A 23,715-nucleotide genomic window follows, 5' to 3' on the forward strand; every position below is an offset into this window, starting at 1 on the left:
TCGGGATGATATTTTGGACCAGTGTGAAAACTCTGCTGGTACTGAAACTTGTTGTGGAACAATCTTTTCATACACGGTGAAGATTAGTCACTCAGATTGCTTTAATAAAAAGCTGAACGGCCAATAGCTAGGCAGGATTTTCAGGGCAGAAAGAATGCTGGGAAGAAGAAGGGCGGAGTGGTGAGGAGATGCCGTGAGATCCAGATTGAGCAGGATGGGCAGTATGTAGATAGGGTAAAGGAGCCAGAGCAACACACAGATTAATAGAAACGGGTTAATGTAAGTTCTAAGAGCTAGCCAAAAACAAGCCTAAGCTATCAATTGATTGAGCTTTCTTAATTAATAAGAAGTCTCCATGTGATTATTTGGGAGCTGGCAGGTGGGACAGAAAAATTCACCCACAGAAACTGTTTCAGGAGGCAAAGTGTGTTTGTGAGAAGACACACCCTCACCAATAGTTCCACACTCACTGCTGGTATTCGGGCCTCCCTCTCAGGCTCATGGGGTTTCCTCTGACCAGTGATGTGGAAGCTGCCTTTTTTTTTTTTTTTTTTTTTTTTTTTGGTGTTTCAAGACAGGGTTTCTCTGTGTAGCTTTGGTGCCTGTCCTGGATCTCACTCTGTAGACCAGGCTGGCCTTGAACTCATAGAGATCCACCTGGATCTGCCTCCCAATTGCTGGGATCTAAAGGTGTGCGCCGCCGCCTGGCTGGAAGGCTGCCATTTTGTGCAGACGTTTCCCATGTGTTAATCATGGCCTCATAGCTGTTGAGGCTCCTGGAACATGCACACTGCCCTCCAAACCTCTGGAGCAGATGTCACCCGGATGGAAGGAGGCAACTGCCATCCATTTACACAGCTTTGCCTTTCCTGTGTTACCTTCTCTTGAGAGGAATCTCACAAACACCAACGACTTCTATTTCATTTTGATTTGCTTTTTAGAAGTGAAAATACAGTTTTTCCAAGACAAGGTCTCATATCCTGTAGTACAGTTTGGTCTTGGTCACTACATAACCCAGACTGGTTGTGTTAAGCTTTCCAAGTGCTGGGTTTACAGGTATGTGCTACCCTGCCTGATTTAAATGCCTTTTAAGAGTTACAGAAGGGTTGGAGATTTAGCTTAGTGGTAGAGTTCTTGCCTGTCAAGAGCAAGGCCCTGGGTTTGTCCTCAGCTCTGAAACAAACAAACAAAAAGACAAATTTATACAAAAGACCAAAAAATGCCAGCAGTGGTAGTGCACACCTTTAGTCCCAGCACTCAGGAGGGAGTCTGATCTCTGAGTTCAAGGCCAGCCTGGTCTACAGAGTGAGTTCCAGAACAGCCAGGGCTGTTACACAGAGAAACCTTGTCTCAACACCCCTCTCCCCCAAAGCTACAGAAGTGATCCACACTTACAGGATGGATTCTATGAACCCTGTTTCATTATTAGGCTTCATTGGAGGGGGTCAAACACATGTCCCCATGAGTGCCTGTGAAGGTAACTTCATATATGAACTCGGCCACAGTCTTTGAGAATCCATTAAACACTGAGAAGGGCTTCTCTGAAGACATTTTATAGACAGGAGGCTGGCTTTCAGTGAGATTTCCATAGGCAGTCTGGGAGAGCGGGATTCAATCACTGAAAGGCCTTAAAAGTAGAACTGAAGTCCTCTGAAAAAGAAGAGGAGAGGGTCCACTTGCAGCCTTCAGGACCAGGCTATGCCCATCAGTTTCATCCTGTCCTGCCCTGTGGACTTGAGACAGGCTTATCTAGTCCACAGCTTGGTAAGCCAATTCTGCGATAAATCTCTTGATATAAATTGTATGCATCTTTACAGCTATATATGTGTATATATGCACAAGTTTAATCCACACATATGTGTGTGTGCCTGTAGGCACACATCCATACACATGTGTGGTTGTGTGTTTATTTAGGTATAATCTCTCTCTCTCTCTCTCTCTCTCTCTCTCTCTCTCTCTCTCTCTCTCTCTCGTGTGTGTGTGTGTGTGTGTGTGTGTGTGTGTGTGTGTGTGTGTGTGTGTGAAATCGTCCTGGTAGCCTCACCTCTCTGCTGGAGCCCTGGCTGACACAACTGTCTTAGAAAAAATTCAAGTCAGCCTATTCCCTGTCTTTTGCAAAAGGATGACTATAAGCCATAACAATGTAAACTTTCTGTGTTCTTTACAAAACAGCGTATCTTCTTACATTAAGAAGGAGGAGGAGGAGGAGGAGAAGCAGGAGCAGAAGCAGAAGCAGAAGAAGAAGAAGCAGAAGCAGAAGCAGAAGAAGAAGAAGAAGAAGAAGAAGAAGAAGAAGAAGAAGAAGAAGAAGAAGAAGAAGAGAAAGAAAGAGAGAAAGAAAGAAAGGAAGAAGAAGAGGAAAATGATGATGATAATCCAGTGCGAGAGAGATGTCTCATCAGTGAAGAGCACTTCCTGCTCTTGCAGAAGATCCTGGTTCAGTTCCCAGCACCCACATGACAGCTCATAACCATCTATCTGTAACTCCAGTTCCAGGGAATTTGGTACCCTCTTCTGACCTCTGAGGGCGTCAGGTATGCACACGGTGAACATATGTACTCATTCATATATGTAAAAAATAAAAAATTCAAGTAGCCAAATGATGAATTCCTCTTATAGTTTAATGTCAGGCAAAGGTCACTGCTCTCAATAGTGTGGCTGTTTCCTCTGACAATGAGGAAGTGGACATGAAGACCCAATGCTATGAACCAACGCCATGTGTTGGAGGAATGCAGGAACACCCCCTGGATGTAGGAATTCAGTGTTACCCTCTAGCACAGATCCAAGCCTAGGAGACTGTGTCTATGTTCTCCTCAGCTGAGGTGACTAGCTTATCCTGAGTTCCTGAGAGGAGGTTAGAAAACCCTTGTTCTAGTTAATAAAGCCTAAATCTAATAAACTCATCCCTTTCTGCTTAGTAAGAGCCAAGCTTTGGTTAGCATTGGAGTCCTGTTTTTCCTCACAGCTATGGCACTGAGTGTGGTTACATGCTACACGGTTACGCTTCGGTCTATGGTGGACCTCCAAGATCCCAGCACCAGGCATGAATCACTGAAGAGGAGGTAGAGGCAAAGGACGGCAGGAGATAAAGCACAAGAACCTGCCAGAAAACCTACAGTGAGTTCACCAGAAGCACCCGACATGAATGGGTTTTTACTGAGAGAGAGGAACAGTTGTGCACAGTGTATCCTGTGCTTATGAAAATCTCTGTTGAACAACAGGAGACAGACAGACTGAGCAAAGCAGCGTGAATACGGTCTGCAAAAAGTAAATACTGTCAGGAGGGATCTGGAAGGCATTGCCACGATGGGAGGGGACAGTGTCACATCGCCACTCCCGGGGACAAGGCAAGATGTGACCCGGTAACAGAGTGACATTGATGACCTTCATCAGGAGTGGCCGGGGCTAAAGGGTGTGTCCTACATTTTTTTTTTTTTTCAAATTTCATCATATATTTTTTTTTCATTTTATACTAATCTTTTTTTTTGTTTTTTAAACTTTCTTTTTATTTATTCTTTGTGTCTTTCACATCATGCATCTTGATCCCATTTATCTCCTGTTTCTTCGAATCCACACTCTGTCCATGCACTCTCCCCCAAAATAAAAAAATAAAATTTAAAGGAGAAAAAGAAAAAAAGAAAACAAAAAACCCCCAAATAACAACAACAACAACAACAACAACAAAACCCCCCAAAAAACAGAAAAAAGGAAAATCTTGCCATGGAAGCAGTAGTGTGACATGTGGGTCAGGCAGTAAACCCTTTTAATCCTGTATCTTTACTTGCAAGAGTTCATTGCAGAGTCACCGGTCTGGTTCGAGGCCTCTGGTTCTGCTGCACTGTTGATGCTGGGCCCTCACTGGGATTCCTCTTGGATATCCTGTTGTTGCCCTGTGTTGTGGAGATCCTGCAGCTTTGGGTCTGCAGGACCAACTCCTTTCCATGTTCCAGCAGATCACAGATGGGGTGGATGTTGTGGTGGGCCAACTTATCATAACCCTGGTTCTGGGCCTGGGTATTTGCAGGGTTGGTCAGCCCGCCTGCTCTTCCCCACCCTCACCACCAGGGGGAGCTCTCCAGCGTTGTCCTGGTGAGTTCACCTCCTGCAGAGAGGAGCCAGGGGTGGTGCTGCGGGCCGCAGGAATATCATAAGAACTCAGCTGGTTATGGCAAAGTCACTACCTGGAGGAATCATGGAATTCCTCCAGAGGAAGCCAAATCCTAAGGAGTTTTTGGTGTTACTTGGCTTGTTATATATCAGCTGTATTCTGTTATGAAAATCATGTGTTCCTTCATAGTTTTCCCAATTGATTTTTCCCTAAGAAGGGCTAACAATGTGGACTGATCACTCTCTAGACATACACATTCCAGACATTTGGAGAACAGTCTCAGGAAAGGCTTTCTCTGGAATCAGATATCTCCCCTAGCCACTTTCAAGGACTAAAGGAGACATCACCCAGGTGGTCACCCAATTTCCGAGGACTAACAGTGATAACAACCCACAGGCAAGTCTCCTGACTTAAGGTAAATTCCACAAGGGGACACCGCCTAGGTCAGGTAGACATTAAGTAATAGCTTTACACAATTTAGCTCAGACCCCTCCTTTCTTACAGCCTTACTAACTTTATAGACCTCTAACTACTTACCTAACCACTTCTAGGAATATTTAGATAACCTTCTGTGCTAACAGCTATGCTCAGCCAGAACTCCCAGTTCAAGCCTCCCTGTAATTATCATTATTGATAGCATCCGGCCAGGTCCATCACCGGATGGAGGAAAGTACCTTATCAGAGATACCTCTGTACTCTCTAAGAACAGACTTAAGCATCCAGGCCACCTGTTTGAAAAGGCCTGGTGGATGTGCTAATTAAGCTTAACTTCCTCCTTTCCCAAACCTTACCTCCAGTTCCAGATCTCCCTTTAGCTATCACCAGAGGCATCTAGCTGCACACAGGTTGCCTAGAGACTGAGCACACTTTCCCCCACCCTGCAGAAAAACGGCAGACAGCTTGGACAGATAGGAGCCACAGGAAAAAAGAAGACAGTTTTATTTTCTCCCATTGACCTAGCAACTTATAGATTTTTAACATCCTTTACCAAACACATTTAAGATTATAGTTGTGCACGTAAGATCCCTCTTCTTAGATTATTACCCATATTTAGCCTTTAGTTAATTCATTAGTCACTTCCCCTTTGGGTCACAAATGGTAATTAACAACTAGTGCCCCTCTTTGTAATTCTTATCAACCCTCCATTTGATCCTGATAGCAGACAATCACTGCCTGAGGAAGTTCAGGCTGAGTGTCCTGGGTGGAGGGGAGGATTGTGATTTTGGGGAGATATATAACTGTAAAGCAGGAGAGAAGGAGAAGAGAATGGAAGAACTAGATGGGTAAAAACTTGAGAGGAACAAACTGAGATGGGAGAGAAGTAGATTGAAGGGCTACAGCAGAGTACTAGAGGAACGAGATGGAAGATGAGGAAGAGCCAGATGAGAGAGAAGGAGACGGGAGAGGAGATGATATGGGAAGGAACAAGATGGATGAGAACCTAGAAGGGGCAGAACTAGACAAAGGAATTAAGATAGAACATAGAGGGGACAGTAGATAAATATAGAGAGAAATCAGGCAAGAAAGGAGCTAGACATGAGAACAGAACTGAAGCTGTGTATAAAGGATGTTATGCCAGAGGAATTAAAGCAAGTGGACTATAGAGCTCGGTGTGCTGAGATTCTATTTCCTGAAAATAGTCCTCACCGTTAGTAGTTCTCTCTCCTGAGCCCCTGGGATGTATAATATTAAGGCTGGTTTCTTTAATATTATACAAGAGGGTGGGGCCGGTTCTCCTGCTTTCCTGTCCTTAGGGTCGGTTCTCCCACACCCACACCCACACCTTTAGGGCCAGCTCTGTTGTGTTGCCCAATGGAGGTGCAGGGCCCACTTTCCCAAGTTCTGCAGCTGGTAAGTGGGGAGGGTCAGCTCCCTCACCCACCACAGGTGGGAGGGGCAAGGGGCAGGGAGGGGGACTACATTTTTAACTAAGAAGGTTTTCAAAAACTTAAAAATAATGCAAAAGGAGAAAGAACTTATAAGTAAACATACAAAGAAAATGTTTTATATAGTATGCTTATATTAAAAATATACAAAGGGTAAGTTGTATTATGCTGAAGTTGATTTAATGTAGAAAAAAGAAGTACATGTATGCATATGTGTGTGTGCACATGTGCGGTTCACAGTGCTGTCCTGGGCCTTCACACTCAGAACTGTTCACTCTGTCACCCAGAGTCACCTTCACGCCTACAAGCTCTGTTCCATGTCAGTGCCCTAGGTAGAAACGCTGTTTAAAAATCTTTCACTGTGTTCTTAGTGGATCTTTCTATGTTGACATGCATTTAGACAGACAAACGCTTGGCACTGTGTGACATCTGCCTATAGCCTTCAGCACAGTAGCGTGCTCTGCAGATATGCAGCAGGGCACGGCAGGCTGTAGCCTACCCCTCAGGTTTGCCAGCGGCCGCACCTCTTAAGGTTTCATGAGTCCACACCATGATGTTTCCACATCATCTAACGACATGCTCGCAGGGCATATCCCCATCATTACAGCATGCATGACTGCATCTACCATTTAGACCACGTGAAAGAACAGCATGCTCCAATTCACAAAATAGTGTGTAAGAAATTTATATTTAGAAACACAGCCCGGTGTGGTGGTGTACACCTTTAATCCCAGTCCTCAGGAGGCAGAAGTAGGTGGATCTCTATGAGTTCCAGGCCATCTTGGTCTACGTAGTGAGTTCTTAGATATACCACGGTGAGACCCTGTTACCTAAACCAAACCAAACCACAGAAGGGGATGTAGGTCCGTTGGTAGAATGCTTGCCTGACATGCAGGAAGCCCTGGGTTGGATCCCAGCACCACACAAACTTGGCAAGGTGTCATATGCTTATAATACCAGTACTCAACAGGAAGAGGAATACCAAAGTCATCCATGTTGACATATTGACTTCAAGGTCAGCTCAGTCTATATGAGACCTATCTCAAAAATAACAAGATAAAAAATAGGTAAAGACAGGTGGTGGTGGCACATACCTTTAATCCCAGTACTTAGGAGGCAGAAGAAGGTGGAGCTCTGAGTTCTAGGCCAGCCTGGTCTACAGGACAACCAGGGCTACACAGAAAAACCCTGTCTCAACAAAACAAAACAAAACCAAAACCCAACAAACAAAGGTATATCTATAGTGTTCAAAACAGACCTTTTGTGAGGAGGCATTGTGAGACCAAAGCAGGAACAGGATACCTTGCAGGTTAAGGTTTCTATTTGTAATTAAGAGTAAGTTCCTGCTTCTTAGATCTGATGTGAACTGCTTGTGACCCCATTCACACGATGTATGTCCTTACTCTGGTTCCTTCCCTTTTTCTTTTTTTTTCCATTGTATTTTTTCTAACCGTGTATAACAGCTGACTCTCTTGCTCCTGTAAACACCTTATCTCTCCCATAAAAGGAACCTCAAGAGGCCAGCAGGGGCTGCTTTCCAAAATTTTGATTTAGGGAGAGACAGCTGGAATGGCCAGTCCTGGGTACACCCCAAAATACAGCTTGCTTTAACTGGACAATCATGGTTTTGGTCTTTTTCCTAGAAAATTTCAGGTTTGACACAGAGGCACATTTCTTTGTTTTATATTTTTGCATCTTCAGAGAAGGTCAAACAGAAGAATAAATACATCACATGGTTTCTGGCATGCAGTAAACACAACAAGAAACAGTTTTTCACGTGGTTGTGATGCTAAGTAATCCAAACGTTTAGAGATGGATAGGGACAGTAAGCAGCTTGTTACCAAAGTCTCAGTCTGCTGATGATATTGTCACGTGGAAGTCTAGGACCCCCTTGGCAATGTTAAGCCTTTGCCATAACTATGAGTCGGCTTCGAGACAGAGATGCTGGCACTATTGAATGCATAAGCAAAGGGGTGCATTATTAACCCCTTAGACCATCTCCACCACCACAGAGCTGGAAAAAGTTGCCCATGGTGTTAATCTGTCAGTATGCTATTAGTGCAACTGCCATTGATTGATGTCTAATTCTTGTTTCTCATATGCCCATAACGGACATGCTCAAGATGGGAGATGCATATTTTCTCTTTGGAAGCATGATGGGGACCCCAGTGACTAGCTTCTGATGCAGTCGGGACATTTAAGGGGCTGTTGATCAATGCAGGTCAGAGCTGGTTGGAACCTACAAGCAGTGACCCTTAAAATCAGGTTTTGATTCTTATTGTCGAACTGAATGATCTCCATATGACATCCAAAATGTCTTTGTATCTGTTTTCTGTGACAACTGTATCTGTATTAAAAGCATTTTGTTATATGCCATCTATTTTTCTCCTGGAGATCTGAAATTCTGTCTTAAAAGAATAGGAGAGAATCAAACACCACGGCAGGACCCTTCTCTATGGTTCGAGGAAACATCAAAAGCACAAAGCAAGCATGCCGGTTCTTTTTATTTTTTCTTTTTCTTTCTTTTTTTTTTACATCCTTGGGGACAGAAGAAACAGTCCTCTACCTTAGGTGATTGTCCTGAAGGTGGCAGCAGAGATCCATAATTTCAGACTGATGTGTGAAAACAGCCTATCCAAAGAGTGGGGCTCCTGGCAGAGGGGGACCAGATGCTGATATAAGCAAAACTTGACAAGATAGTGTGGCGGAGTGGAAATGGCGTTAGGCAATGACATGCCAGCTAAGTCATGGGTTTGAAAAGAGAAAAGGGAAGTTATTTCAAGCACATAACATACTAAAAACACAGTCTGATGATGGGGGGAGGGGCCAAACGGAGGCAGTGCCCAGCTACAGACCAAGACAACCCTTTACAAAGTGCACTCTCCAAATGGCCAGGTCAAAGTCTCGGGAAGGCTGGGTCGAGAGCTCAAGGGCTTCCCGGATTCTACACTAAGGATCCCAGGATGGCCGAACAGTGCTATCTGCATCCCTGCGGATGACTTCCTCCACGCTGCTCCAGGGTCATGTTTATTTCAGGTTCATGACCTAACACGTGCGTACTGCCCGTGGTTTAATTCCCACCATGAGCTCTCTCAAAGGGACTCTGATGATCCATCCCCTTGTCTTTTACCTCCTGAAAGCCTGTGCTACCCACCGCAAGCCTCGGGTGCACAGTCGTGGCTTCCACACTGACTGTGAGGATGAGTGGGTGGAAACCTTCACATCCAGTTTCGAACTAGGGCATCAAAACGAGCACACGAGGTCCCCTCAGCTTGCCACCAATGGAAAAGGGAACCCTAGACTCAGGGGCAAGACTAAGGGGACCTAGCATCCAAAACCACTGTCCTAAGTGAGTGAGTCTCTGCACTTGTGCCCTTCACTGGACACTGGCTAGCTCCAGGTGCGGAGGGTGTGCTGCCGAGAATTAAACTGTCCGATTCGTAAGTACACACAGAGGTTTTGCAATCTGCTTCCTACCTCCAAAAATTTTTTTTTCTTTTTTAACTTAAAATGTTTATTGCCTCCCCGCCCCTTTCCTTTGACAGCTTTATTGGCGTCTAATTTGCATGGTCCTGGATTTTAAAAAGCAGTTTATCTGGGCTGGTGAGATGGTTCAGTGGCTAAGAGCACTATGGGCTCTCATAGGGGACCTGGCTCTGATTCCCAGCACCCAGATGCTGGTTCAGAACTGTCTGCAACCCCGGATCTAGTAGATCCAACACCCACTTCTGGACTCTGTGTGGGCACTGCATGGATAAGGGTGCACACACACACATGCACGTAAAACAGCCATATACATGATCTAAAATAAATAAAAATTTAAAAAATAGTTCACATACTGATTGAATGGATTACACATGTGCATTAGGACAAATTCAAAAGGCACAAAAGGTTCACCATGAAAATACTCTCCAATCTTTCTCGGTCAGCCACAAGGCTTGCCAGAGGACTCTCTGTCTTTGATGAATATTGTTTTAGTGCATATTGCTCTAGAAATATCTTATACACTGACAGACACAAAAGTTCTATTTTAAAACAACGATGGTCTATAAAATTTCCTAATATGTATTGTGGGCAATACCTTGGTCTTTCACTTAAGGCCTCTTCCAGATGTCGAGTTTAGATCCAGTCCCCCTGAACAGCTGTGTAAGATTCCAGTGGGCACATGTGCCTCATACCCTCGCCCTTTCTTGCCATTATAAACAAAGCCACGGGGACCTTTCTTTCCAGAGCTGATTTGTACAAGTGAAGGGATATCCATAGGATGCATTTAGGGAAGTAAAGCAGCTGGGTCAAAGGGCATCTGCAGCTGCTTCTGGGTAGGGTTTGTGAACTCAGGAGTGAGGCTTGGCAAAGCCTACTTCCCACCCCTCCCCAACATGCTGCTCCCAACCACCTTGCTTTTCAAGCTGCATTGCCAAGAATGTCAAATAAACGCCAGCACTTTCTTTTTTTTTTCTTTTTCTTTTCTTTTTTTTTTTTTTTTTTTTTTTTTTTTTTTTTTTTTTTTTTTTTTTTTTTTTTTTTTTTGAGACAGGGCTTCTCTGTGTAGTTTTGGTGCCTGTCCTGGATCTCACTCTGTAGACCAGGCTGGCCTCGAACTCACAGAGATCTGCCTGGCTCTGCCTCCCGAGTGTTACTGAGAACTTTTGATACACGTGCACAATCCGGTCTATGGAAACAACCCTGAGCAACTTCTAACCCTAATCCACGTAGCTGAGCAAGGGTCCAGATGGCCTGTGGCCACCCCACTCTGTCCATTCCCAATGGCTCTTGCTTAGAGCCTTTCTTTGATTGTCCCGGTCTGATTCTGGACGGCTTGGTAGATTTTTAACACTGACAGCCGGCACAGTGGAGGTCCAGGTTAGAGAGATGGAGAGAGCAAAGTCCCAGGCTCCACTCCCACGCAGTGTCCTGGGCCTACTTGGCAGAATGGGTCCTTGGCCTTACGGGCAGTGGGGGTGGGGAGGGAGGCACAGTTTATGATTGATTCTCGTCCCTTGCCCACCTCCCCACTTCCTTCCTGTTTGTCTTAGCTGTGAGCATTTTAAACAATTCCCACAGTGACAGTTGGTCTCTATCTCGGAATGGCTCTCCCATCAGGGCTTCGCTTGTTTCCAAAGGCTAAAGTAGGATTTGGTTGCAAGCTGAGACTCTTGTAATGGTTTCATGCCAAGATTCACACCATCCATGTTCCTCTAAACAAACTTCTTGGTGGGTAAATTTTTGTCTGTAACTGAGAATTCTGCTTACCATCTTGGAAGGCCAGCCCGGCTCTGCTTTCCAATCGGCATTTCCCAGACCTTCTGGAGCAGTTGGAACTCTCCGGAAATGGAGCACTGGTCACAGAGTATCAAACCCAACAACACTTTCAAATATTGCCATTCATTAGTGGACCCATTCAAATATTGCCATTAATTAGGGAACATGTTTGAATGCGGCCATTCATTAGTCAAATGAGCAGCATATGCCTTCTATAATTTTTAACTGGTCTCTAATCCTCCTGACCTTATCATTTACAATCTGTAGCAAGGCACTCGACTCTAAAAATGATTATACCATGCCAGTAAAAATGTGAAATCCAAGCCATATGGTGATTTGAGCCAAATTTGTCCCATATGCCGGTGGGCATCCTTATGCTCTCCAGCAGAGTAGGAGGGGGTGACTGCCTTCCCTTCCAGGACACCTGAGCCCAGCCCTGGGCAGTTTGGGGTAGGATCAGCTTCGGAAAGGGTCCAACCATGCTGGGGGCACCCTGCAAGCACGTTGTAGAAGTTTTTCTTTTTTTTTTACTTCACGAATACTCAATAAACCAATCCAAAATGCATATTACATGGATCTTTATGGTGTTCACCTGTAATTCCAGCTCCTGGGAGGCTGAGGCAAGAGGATTATGAGTTCAAAGATAGTCTAAGCTAAAGAGTGAAACCCCATCTTGGGAAAAAACAAAGATACACAGTAAACCTTCATCGTGCTGCATAGTCTCGCAGGTGTGGCTGGGGCTGGGTATGCCTGTCCTAGGCTCTTTCCACTGGTCCTGAGCAAGGCAATCAGTGCATCCTGCCTTCAAATATTCATTCTCTCCTCCTCTCTCTCCACCTCTCTGATGGTGACAGAACCCGGGGCCTCACCCCTGGAAGGCAAACACTCTACCATTTACCTTTACTCCCCACCAGCATTACCTTTCTTATACACACAGCTACAGACAAACTTGTTCACACGAAACAATTTCTTTCACCCACTTCCTCTTTTAAGTAGCTAAGTTTTTTTTTTTTTTAATCTTACACATTTTCATCTCCCCAGGAACTGGAATCACATTAAGTTACGGGTGCTCAGGTCTAGAGGTTTACAAATAGGAGAGACAGTCCTTTTGAAGAGTGGGTGAGCTGGAGACAGCTGTGCATTGTGGGAGAGAACTCAATCGTGTGCCTGGCTGGGTAGTTCTATGTGCAAGATTGTAGAAACCCACAGTGGGGAGGCCAGGTCGTGGGAGAGGGCGCATAGGGATGTCACTGCTTTCTGCCCTTCACCTTTCTTCAAGCTGCATGCGACCCACTGTACATGTCCATTGGATGGGCTATGGACTCTCAGATCTCACAATCTCTGCAGGGGAACAGGTGTGGGGAACTAGAAGAATCTCCTAGTGTGACCAAGCTTTGGCATGATACTGACACGGTATCATTATCTACAAAATTGGTGCTTGACAACTGGCACAAGAGAGTTGCCCCCCAGAATCACTCTTAATGCTGTTAAGTGAGTTTATGAATGGTGTTGGGTCGCATTCATCGCTGTCCTGGTCTGCAGGCTGAATATTCCTAGAGCAGAGCGGCAGGAAGACAACATTGATGTCCAGGGATCAGGGGGTGGGGGGTAAGCCCAGAAGAGAGGAACCAGGATCAAGCCCTTTGGTCAGGGGCAGCTTTAGTCCAGTGACACATTGATGAGCCGGACTCAGAGGCTAGGCTCATGGGCATGATGGGTGGAGAACTCAGGGGGACCGGAAGTGACTGGAAAAGGTAAGGATGACAGGTGGAAGGCAGTAGGAAGGGGCAGGCAGAAACAAGTGGTAAGACCCAGAGAAAGTCAAGGGCACAGGAATCCAAACACTCGTAAAGGACCACGCCTTGTAAAGAAAGAAGAAAACATTCTGAGACCACCGTCTGCTGATGAGAAGGTTGCCCGAAGGAGACGCCACTTTGTCCTTGACCTAATAGAGGAGCACGAACGTGACACCAGTCGAGGACCTTTTCCAGTGAAGGGGAAATGGGACCCTCAGAAGTCCAGAGTAGCCACTCTCCACAGGACCTCTGAGGGGCATGAGCTGAAGGCAGGCCTAAAGGATGCCATGGTCCCCAGTGCAGAATGTCTCCTCTGCTGGGAGTGTGTGCTGAGGGCGCTCGGCAGGTGAGAAGCCCTGCTCTAGCTCAGTCATACTGAAGTCCCTGGTGTACACTGTGTGCCCGGTGTCTCCACAGAGAAGGAAGACATGCAGTACTGCCCAGTCTCCTAGGACCCTCCCCTCCCCTCTCTCAGCCCTTCCTCACCCCAAGCCCTCTTCCCATGGGTATTTGTTCAGCACGTTCTGTGTGTGAATCTCCCACTCCATCATGCTTGCACCTCATGGAGTCCACGGTGAGTTAGCCATGTCCACACTATCTAATGACATGAGGTTCTTGGGAGTCAGGGTGTGAGGAGGAGGACAAGGTGGTGAACAGGGACTCCCTGAGCTTGCTGGGAACGGTGCTGCTGCCAGCCCTCTTGGGAAGGGCAGTATTTAGAATTCAACTGTGCTGAGGAGAGCAGGGTGGGGGGAGGTAGGGGGTAGGAGGGTTGGCACTCAGGCGCCTGGAGTGAGGGGACATCAGGGGAGGAGATGAGCTTGAAGGCTGGCTGTGGAACTCTGTAGCATGGCCAGGGTTACAAGGCCAGTGTGATGAAATGGAACCTTGTTAGGTGGCTAGTCCATTTAGGTTGCTTAGAACAGGATAATCCAGCACCACGCTGTGCGGCTGCAGGCGGCTGGGCAGGGTGGAGCACCCACCTTGTAGCTAACCAGGGTCCAGGGAAGGGCGCGGGGGCAGAGCCTCACTTAGGATGTTAGTTTTGGATGCTGGGATGCATTACTCCCAGAAAGGAGCTGGGGCAGGCTAAGAGCGGTGGGACTCTGTTCCAGTTTCATCTTTTTCTAAAGGGACACGGTCTAGACTAAGGTTATCCAGTCAAAACAGCAGCAAGCATTTAAAATGTTCTAGTGGCTGCATGAAGAGAGGGGAAGCCTAATTGTAATGCTGACTTCACCAAACATATTCCGCGTACATCGTCAGCGCGCCGTGGTGTGAAGGTTGCTGCGGACTGATTTTTACTCAACTTTTCGCGTCTCGCCTACACTCCACATTCACAACACATCCTGGTCTGGACTGGCTCCACGAGGTATGCTCAGAACCCTTGCATGACCAGTGGTTACCACGCTAGGAAAACCGCTGGTCTGGGGTCAGCTTGGACTGTGGGGGTGGCCAGTGATGTCACCACAGAACGTAAGAGCACAGCCTTGATTCCAGCTACTCGAGAGGCGAAGGCAGGGACGATTGCAAGTTCAAGGCTAGCCTGGGGAACTCAGTGAGAAATTATCTGGAGGTAGAAAAAGAAAAAGAGAGCTGGGGATGAGGGTCAGTGGGAGTCTGCCTGGCATGCCAGAGGCCTAGTGTGCAACCACTGTTCCTGTAAATGAGGAAACTAACAAGGAGGATTTTAATGATTCAGATGATTTAAATGAAATTTTTTCCCCACTCCCTTCTTTCTTTCTTTTACAAAGTCTCACATACCCCAAGACTGGCCTTGAACTATGTGGCAGAGGATAACTCTGAACTTCTGATCCCCCTGCCTCTACCTCCTGGGTGCTGGGCTTGTAGGCTTGTGCCACCATGCCCAGGTTTTGGTTTATTTTATTTTAGACGAAGTCTCATTGTGTAGCTTAGCTGACTTTGAACTCACAGAGATCTATCTGTCGCAGCTCCCTACATGCTTAGATGAGAGGTGTGGACCACCAAGCCTGGCCCCAATGCCAAGGTCATACATGCGTGGGACTGGACCCAGGCTATGTGCAGGGATTCCACCAACTCAACTACGTCCTCTGTGGTTCTGTTGTAAAGAAAACGTTTCGGGGTAAAGGAAAAAAAAAATCAGTCCAATTAAGGAAAATGAGGTGTAATATGTCTACAATGAAAGCATGAGGCACACAAAGCCATTCACAGAACTCCAGAGCATCCCTCCTGACTCGGTTGCCTGCCCACTTTGTCAGATCTTGTACCAAGGTCAGAATAGCATCCAGTCAGCAAGTATGGAGTGGGCTGCAGCTCAGAGTGTGCCTTTGATAAGCTGCCTTTGGGGACTGTAGCATCACGCTTGCGCAGGCAGGGCTTAATAAGTGTAAAGCAGTGAAGATCTACATTTCCAGTCACTGTCCATCCAGTGTGGGGTAAAGACCTTCGCTTCTGAGTTACTAAGCTGAAAGCTTTGGTCTCCGCGGCAGGACTTCCAATGGTGACAGTTCAGATAAATCAGCATCGAGCACAGGGAGGGGCTTGACAGGAAGAGAAGGGATGGGGAGAAATGATGTCATTTTATTTCAATTTAGAAGAAAATATTTAAAAAAACTGAAGAATTCAATTGGAAAGTCAGCGCTACGATTTGGATTCCACTCGAACTGCCTCCAGCCCTTCCCATGTCTTTGTCACTGGGTCACTTGGCAGCATTCTCTGTCCCAGAACCTCTTCCAGCGTGTGTGTGTGTGTGTGTGTGTGTGTGTGTGTGTGTGTGTGTGTGTGTGTGTTGGAGGCAGGGAGAGTGAGAACTGGGGGGCCTGAGGTATTTATTCTCCTGGAATATCTCTGCAAGAAGCAAGCATCATGTGTTCCTTGGGCCTCTGGGAGGAGCCTCCTGGCTATGGCTGCTTAATAAAGGTGGGACCTTCTGCTCCGTCTTCCTGATAGGCATCTCTGCCTTGACTGCAGACAATGCACAAATCCAAGCACACTTATGGAGCTGATTCCTGTGGCGGCCCATCGCCAGGCTGGAGGACTCCCCTGGAAGCCTGTTAGCACAAGATAAAACTTGCCTGGGGGTCAGGAGCAGGGGAGGAAGCCAAATGCCTCCATGACCTGCAGGAATGAATAATGTTATCTTCCAATAGTACTGCCAACTTGCAGGTGTTGCACTAAATTATAAACTAAAACCTAGACTTGCAAGATTCTTCTCCCCGTCCCTCACACATGCCTAAGTTTCTCTTTCTCTTCCAACTTTATTGCTTTGCTAAGGGACTGGAAACAAACTAATGAAGTGACAGCTAAGGAGCATGAGGTTGAGCGCTCAGAAGATAACTGTGGCTCTCAGGTGAGTGAGTGAAACGCCATCCGAGTAGTTAGTGCCTACCTACTGATACTTTTTTTGGGCCCAGCACACAAGGGCAGGAAATTGGCAGTGCTCACTACAGAGTGGTTTTTCTTCTTCTTCTTCTTCTTCTTCTTCTTCTTCTTCTTCTTCTTCTTCTTCTTCTTCTTCTTCTTCTTCTTCTTCTTCGGTTGGGGGCACAGCCTGCTGGGGTCCACGAGGCCCCTAGAGAGTCTCTGGATTGGTCACAAAGAGTGCGGGAGGAAGGGGCAGACTTCCCTGGGTGACTCTGTCTGGATGTCACACCCGCATCCTCCGTCCTGAACTATGGAGCTGCACAGCTGATTGTGACAAGGGCTGTAGATCTCAGTGAGGACCCTGTTTAGTCCAACTCTCCTATATTTCTTATTCTTCTCATTGCCGTGATCAGTTATCTGACAAGGAGCGACTTCAGGGAGAAAAGGTTTATTTTGGCTTACAGTTTGAGGGTACACAGTCCCTCACAGAGATGGAGACACAGCAGCAGGAGCAGGAAGCTGAGAGTAGACAGGAAGTAAGGGGAGGTGATAAAACCCAAGACCCACCCTCAGCACCTCACTTCCTCTAAGCAGTGGCTTTCTAAAAAATTTCTAGAAATACTCTCCTTCCAAAACTGAACTTTTGCCCAACCTTGCAAACAAGTTAATAATATGCTTTGAGATCACTTAAAACTATGTGCTCAATTTCTTTCCCTACTGTGGACTCAACCCATTTAAATTTAACCTATCTTTAAGAAATGAAGTAAACAATCTTACTATGTCATGGACTCCCCATCTAATTCACTTTTTACAAGCTTCGATCTTAAAGTATATTACCCTCTTCCCTTTGTGACTCTTTCATGTCCCTGGCTCAGAACAGTGTGGGGTGTGTGTGTGTGTGTGTGTGTGTGTGTGTGAGAGAGAGAGAGAGAGAGAGAGAGAGAGAGAGAGACAGAGAGAGACAGAGAGAGACAGAGACAGAGAGACAGAGACAGAGAGAGACAGAGACAGAGAGAGACAGACAGAGACAGAGAGACAGAGAAACAGAGAGACAGAGAGGGGAAGAGAGAGACAGACAGAGACAGAAAGACAGAGAAACACACACACACACACACACACACAGAGAGAGAGAGAGAGAGAGAGAGAGAGAGAGAGCAGTTAAATATGTCATTTCTTGTAAGCAACAAGGTTGAAAGCAACTGTCATGAATGTTGGCAACAGCTTGTGGTTTTGGGTAGATAATTTCTGTTTCTGTTTTTGAGTGATGTTCTGGGTCAATAGAGTGACTGTCTCTTACAGAAATTTGGTAAAAGATTCTTTAAGACCAAGTTAGCATTTTTATCCCCATGCCATATGTTATGCCCCTTGGCTGGGGAGATCATGAGAGAAGTAGACAGAACAATGAGTGGCTGGCTTGCTCTTGGTGTAAATGACCCAAGAGGAAGTCTGTTCTTCAGTGAAGCACAGCCACAGAGATCCACCCCCGAAGGTTCTACAGCCATGTTAGATAGACATCACCAGTTGGAGACCAAACATTTCACATACATTGAAACCACAAGAGCCCCTGAACCCAAGCTTGGGCTTGATGTATCTCTTACACACTCCTGCCACCTCGGATCTTCCTGACCCCAAGTCCCAGCACTCAGTGTGCAGTGTTTTCTCACCCATTGTTTCTGCTGGATTCACGGTCCCTGATACTCAACTGTGTGTCCTGAGTGCTGCCATACAGGGCTAGTCCCTGGGGAGAGGTTTACTAAGTTTTAGTAAAGTAGGAAGGGAGGAGTAGATTGAGCATGTAAACAGGAACCTCCATAATCAGGTCTGCCCTCGTCCCACAGCCTAGGTGACACTGGGGTCATGATGGGAAAACAAGGTCAAGTGGATGAAAACAGGAAGCCCCACAAAGGGGACCAAGGTGGTTAGTGTCCAGGGGCTTTACTGGATCCTGTACTAGTTTGTCCTGTCAATGACCCCAAAGGCACCGGTAAATTATAATTAAGGTTCGGCATTAAGCTGTAAAACTATTAGGATTTCCACATTTGTTCCCCACGTCCAGATTCTTATTCCTAGGATTCTGTCTGCAAGTGCAGGGAAACGTATCATGGTGCCCATCACTCACTCTATAGCACTGTGAGTTCAAATAAATTATTTGTCTTCAGGAGGCTCTGTTTCTGAGGACGGTGACACTTGTTCAAATAAGTCACCACATGGTGCAGACAGGCACACTTCCCTTTTATTTGCTGCAGAGAAACCATAACCCTCTCCCAAACCCAAACTCCTTACAAGAGTGCACAGCTGTAAATACTGGGGTGAAATTCTAGCCAGAAAGTATGGAATCTTAAGACATGTTGAATTAATTCTTCTCCCATGGGGATGGTCTTGAGGTATGTTTATTAGTTTTCATCCCCACTGAAGGTAGGGAGATTGACTAAGTGATAAAAATTGCTTTTCCCCATCTCCTCCAGGTCCAGGGCTATTTAGCCTGAATACTGATTTATACCTTCAAACATCTCACGGGTCTTTACTATAAGCCAAGAACAAACAACAAATGGTCAGAACAGGCTTGGTCATACAATGGTAAGATTCACAGTGGGATCTGGGTTAAATTCACGGGTTATCATTCGTCATCATGTTCTCAGACACCTATGCCTCAAGGGGTGGCAGCTGTAGCAGCTATTAAGTCCCTTAGCTTGGAAGTGGGTTGGTGACTCTCGGCTTTCTTGCTGGCCTCTGGGGGCCATACACAGGATAGGGAACCCATAAGCACGCACGGCCACGTGGGGCTCCTGTGCATTCTTCTGTAGGTGAATGAAAAGGTGGGGCTGGAGAGTCAGGATGCCATTCCTGACCACAGTGGCAGTTCAGACACCAGATGAACAAGTGGGATTTGGGTCTTTTAATTCCGAAAAAAGTATGCTTTCTTATCTTATCTTAGTCAGGCATATGCCTTTAATCCCAGGGAGGCTAAAAAAGCAGGTGGATCTCTGAGTTTGTTAGTCTGGCCTATAGGGAGTTCCAGGACATCCCTGTCAGAACCACAGAAAGAAACCCTGTCTTGAAAAAACAAAATGTAATAATAATAATAATAATAATAATAATAATAATAATAATAAATCATAATATAAACATATCTTATATGAGCTCAGCACTGGGAACATACCAACTAACAGTGGTGGAGGTGAGTGCATGGGCTGACCCTCATGACCTCCTACATTTTGTCTGTAGGACCTGTGGATCATAATGAGCTCGTGGCCTGAAGCTCATGCATGTCTCTATTGGCATGTGTCAGATACAAATCCATCTAAAATGTGAGATGGAGCTTCCGAGTTCTTTCGGAGAGAGGAGTTGCTCGTTCAGTAAATAAAACACTTTCCATTGCTGGACTCACTGTGCCTTGGTAGGGACTCTCGTCCCTTTGAACAGGACCTTTAGTTACTCTTTATAATCTCAAGGAGAACAGGGTTTCAGTGAAATGCCTGACAGAGCACAGCAAAACTGGCTCTTAATCAGTACTGGCCCAAACGAAATGTAGACTCTTGGCAGCGCGGGATGGTTGAGAGGTGGTCCCTAACTCCCCTAACCCAGCTCTCTGCTCTACTCTGGCAGCATGCATTCTCTGCTTAATCCAGCATCAGTCAAGCGGTCCAGAATTTGCAAGTCTGTGATTCCTTCCAGACAGTGAATTATGATGTCAACTGACCACACCATCACTGGGAAGTAACCACCCAGGCAAGAAGGAGGAATTCCATATGCCCCTTTCTTTAGCTCTTAGAGTTCTGAAACAATGGAGCCTAAGAAACGGGAATTTCCCCGGGAGTCTCACAGGCTGAAGTCCTGCTGCCAGCCAGAGGGGCCACCTGTCATTCTGAGAGCTTCTATACAGTGTGACAATGTGTGAGAAATGCTGGAGCTGAGATGGGTGGGGTCATAGCTTGACAAGGATGGTTTGTGCACACCTCTTGCCCTCCGTTTAAACCTAAATCTCATGTTCGCACCAAAAAGGCGGACTGAGGGGATCACTGAACCTCTTGACTCCTCTTCCCAGCGTGAGTGCCCTTGAACAAGTCTCCATTTTCTGAATGTGAATTTGCCTCTCTCATTCCTGGTGAGGATGGGAGGCCGAGCTCGGCTGTTAGGGCTTGGAAAGGCAGCTGGCACTGTTGACATGCTGGTGCTGCCTTCCAGGTATTCTCTGACTTTTAGCATCGTGGAGATTGTCTAATCTGGGGTTTGCATCCCTTTAGTACTTTACTGAAAAATTAAAACACAAGTATGAAATAATGAAAAAAGAACTTCAGAGGAAAGCCATTTTCTAAGAATTATGCCAATGGTAATTATTAGTTGTTTGGAACTATGGAAATGTACTGGCTCTTTGAATAAGAAATCAAACTTGTCACTTGGCATAAGTGAGGAATGAAGGATCCCAGGAAGGGTCCAGACCGCACTGTTGTGGCCAGAGGGTCTGTACTCACTTGTTGTCTGTGAGGCCATGTAACAGGATAGGGATGGCTTCATTCTACAGTGATGTTACTATAAAAGGGACTTTTAATAACGGCTTGACAAGAAAAAGGAAAAAGCTCATTTTTCTTTCTAGAGAAAAATAAAATCAGAGATGTAAAAATTAGGCCACAGGATAATGACCACCATTCTGTAAGATGAATTACTTCAGCAAATTATGGCACATCCTCATTATGGACTGCTATTAATCACGGACTGAGAGAAATATAAACTTGTATGTGATCTTATCAAGGGGGAGGAGAGTGGTAAAAATACTGTGCGGTACAAGGTCCAGCCCATGAAAGTGGGAGCAGGGTTGATGTCTCTATGTCCCCTTGTGTTTCTCTATGGTTTCTGACACTGCTTGAAGAGCAAGGGTTGCTTCTGTAATAACAAAACCTCCTGTACTTTTCATTTAGTTAAGGTGTTATGGATGAATCCTTAGGCTGGTTCTTGGGCCCAGAATGGCCCGTGGGCAGCTGGCCACATATGTGTGTGAGCTTCAGATCAGCAATGCTGGGAGCGATGCACAGCACAGAGCAGAGAGGATGCAGCAGAGCTCGGAGGGGAAGAAAGGGCGGTATTGGAATGCCTGGTGCAAGTGTCCGCAGGATCCATTTTGTCTCCATATAATGTCACTTGAAATCATTCACGGGTGTTAAAAAAGACACTGGAGGTTCCATGTGCAATGAAAGCTCTTTCCAACACTTTATGAAAAGGAGATATTAGGGGCTGGGGAATGTAGCTCAGTCAGTAGAGTGCTTGCCGAGCATGCACAGAGCCCTTTCTGGGCTGGATTCCCAGCAATGAATCAACTGGGCATGGTGGTGAATGTCTGTAATCCCAGGACTTGGGGGGGGGCTGGGGGCGGGGGGGGGCAGAAGCAAGAGAATCAGAAGTTCAAGGTCATACTTGACCATAGCACAAGCTCCAGACCAGCCTGAGATACACTGGACTCTGTCTTAAATGAATGGATGAATGAAAAATAAATGTATAAAAAATGCTAGAAATTGGCTAAAGTAATCATCCCCAGAATGGGATGGCCTTTGCTCATTTGCACTTGACCCTAAGAATCAGGTCACATGCACACAAACCCCACAGATGCAGCATGAATGAAGTCTGTTTTCCAAATGCTATGGCTGGGAAGACTTGTCTGGAGTACAAGCATTTTGGACAGACCATTTGAGACTGTTCGGTCCTTAAGTATCCTCTTCTATGCCAGCTTGTAATGGCCATATGGCTCTCAGAGTACAATCTTCAAGTCCAAATTACCAAATGGCACACAAATACGCAGTGTGTTGATGCTAAGAGATTAACGACAGTTGGGGGGTGGGGGGAAGGAAAGACCCAGTCCTAGTGCGGCCCTTTCCAAGGGCACAGATGAGTGATTTTTGCACTGGGAGCCCAGCAAATTCACAGGGAAATGGTGACCCTGCTGGATATTTTTAAGCTATCAGAAGATGTGACGGACCCATATATGGCTATCACTGTGCCATGGAGAGAAAACCTTTAGTGTGATGTTTTGCGCTATGTAACCACTTGCAGAATAAAACTTTAAAACGTGGGTTATGGAGATGGGTGAGTCTAAAAAGTGCTTGCCGGGCAAGTGTAAGGACCCGAGTTCGGTCCCTACATACACACTCAAAAAGCCACTGTGCTTTTAATCCCAGGATAGAGGAGGCAGACACAGACAGAGTTCTGGTGCCTGCTGGTCAATGAGCCCCCACGCCAAGGAAAGATCCTGTCTCAAAAAAAACAGAAAACAAAGTAGACAGTACGATAGGAGCAACAGGACCCAATGCTGTTCCGTGAACTCAGTACACATGTGCACACACGTGAACACAAACACATTCACACATGTCAATTCAAATCCCCCTTCGAAACCACAGGCTACAAGCCTGGTTCTCTCCAGTCTGGACATCACCACACCCTACTTTTCGCACCAGGTATAGAAACAGGAGCCTCCCGCAGCTGTCTCCCTGCTCTTCACTACTAGGATTTTTTTCCCTTCCCAGCAGAGTCTGATCAATAGAATGGCTATGTGTCTATATAAATCTGAGTAGCAGATCCATTCTCATAAAGTTTACCACGTCCTGCTTCTCAGCTGTGAGGCAGAACTGGAAAAAAAAAAAAAACCCACCTATTTTGTGAGCATTTGCAACGGGAAGATTAAATTCTGTCATGTGTGTATCACAAATAAGAAAGCTAAGCTGGCCACCCGTGACCTTTTCTCTTTCTTGTGCCAGGATGGGAAAGATCTTAGGTGTGGGGCTCTGAGCAAGCTGGAGGCCAGCTGAGGCAGTGACTTGGCACACCCGTGCCTGCTGCCCTTGGAGGGGAGGATCGGGAAGATGTTGGCACAACTGGCGTGTGCAGATGAGCAGCACGGGGCATCCAGAGGTGCGCCTGCGAGCGGGGTGGCAGCAGCGGGCCTCAGCTGCTGGCCTTGTTCCAGAAGAGGCAGCTGCCGTATCCTCTTCCCGCTCGTGTGTGGGAGCAGCAGCCAGTGCGGCTATAACCTGAGCCCTGCCCTCGCCTATGACACCCCGGTCATTTCTCAGTCCGGTAAGAGCAGTCTCGCTGTGAGAGAGCTGTGCTCAGCCCTCTGCAAAGCTTAGTGTCCTCTAGATCAACTGCGAGCCCGTGGCTGCTGTTGATGGAGCTCTCCAGCCTGCACCGCCGGCCCCCAGCTGCCGAGCTCCTGGCTCTCAGTGTGGGCCATACGGAGCATTCTGAGGAAGCAGATGGGGAGGGGGCCGCTGTACAGAAGGTGGGGAAGAAATCGGTGAAGAGGATTCGGTGCTGACGGGGGAGGGGGAGG

At 46.4% G+C, this 23,715-nt stretch overlaps 1 protein-coding gene and 1 long non-coding RNA gene across 7 annotated transcripts in view; one reads left to right on the forward strand and one right to left on the reverse strand.

The window, feature by feature from the left end:
- The window catches only part of Prkn (parkin RBR E3 ubiquitin protein ligase), a 1,203,648-nt gene that overhangs the window by 47,068 nt on the left and 1,132,865 nt on the right, over window positions 1–23,715 (reverse strand). The window lies entirely within an intron of this gene.
- Window positions 23,321–23,715, forward strand: part of LOC121823278 (uncharacterized) — a 43,319-nt gene continuing 42,924 nt past the window's right edge. The window contains exon 1 of one of the 2 annotated variants that reach the window (XR_006064690.2): window positions 23,321–23,459. This is a non-coding gene — a long non-coding RNA (uncharacterized LOC121823278). The remainder of the gene's footprint in view (window positions 23,460–23,715) is intronic. The other variant, XR_013045147.1, reaches the window with a different exon arrangement.

The sequence above is a fragment of the Peromyscus maniculatus genome, chromosome 16 (assembly GCF_049852395.1).
Source record: "Peromyscus maniculatus bairdii isolate BWxNUB_F1_BW_parent chromosome 16, HU_Pman_BW_mat_3.1, whole genome shotgun sequence".
Taxonomy (NCBI): domain Eukaryota; kingdom Metazoa; phylum Chordata; class Mammalia; order Rodentia; family Cricetidae; genus Peromyscus; species Peromyscus maniculatus.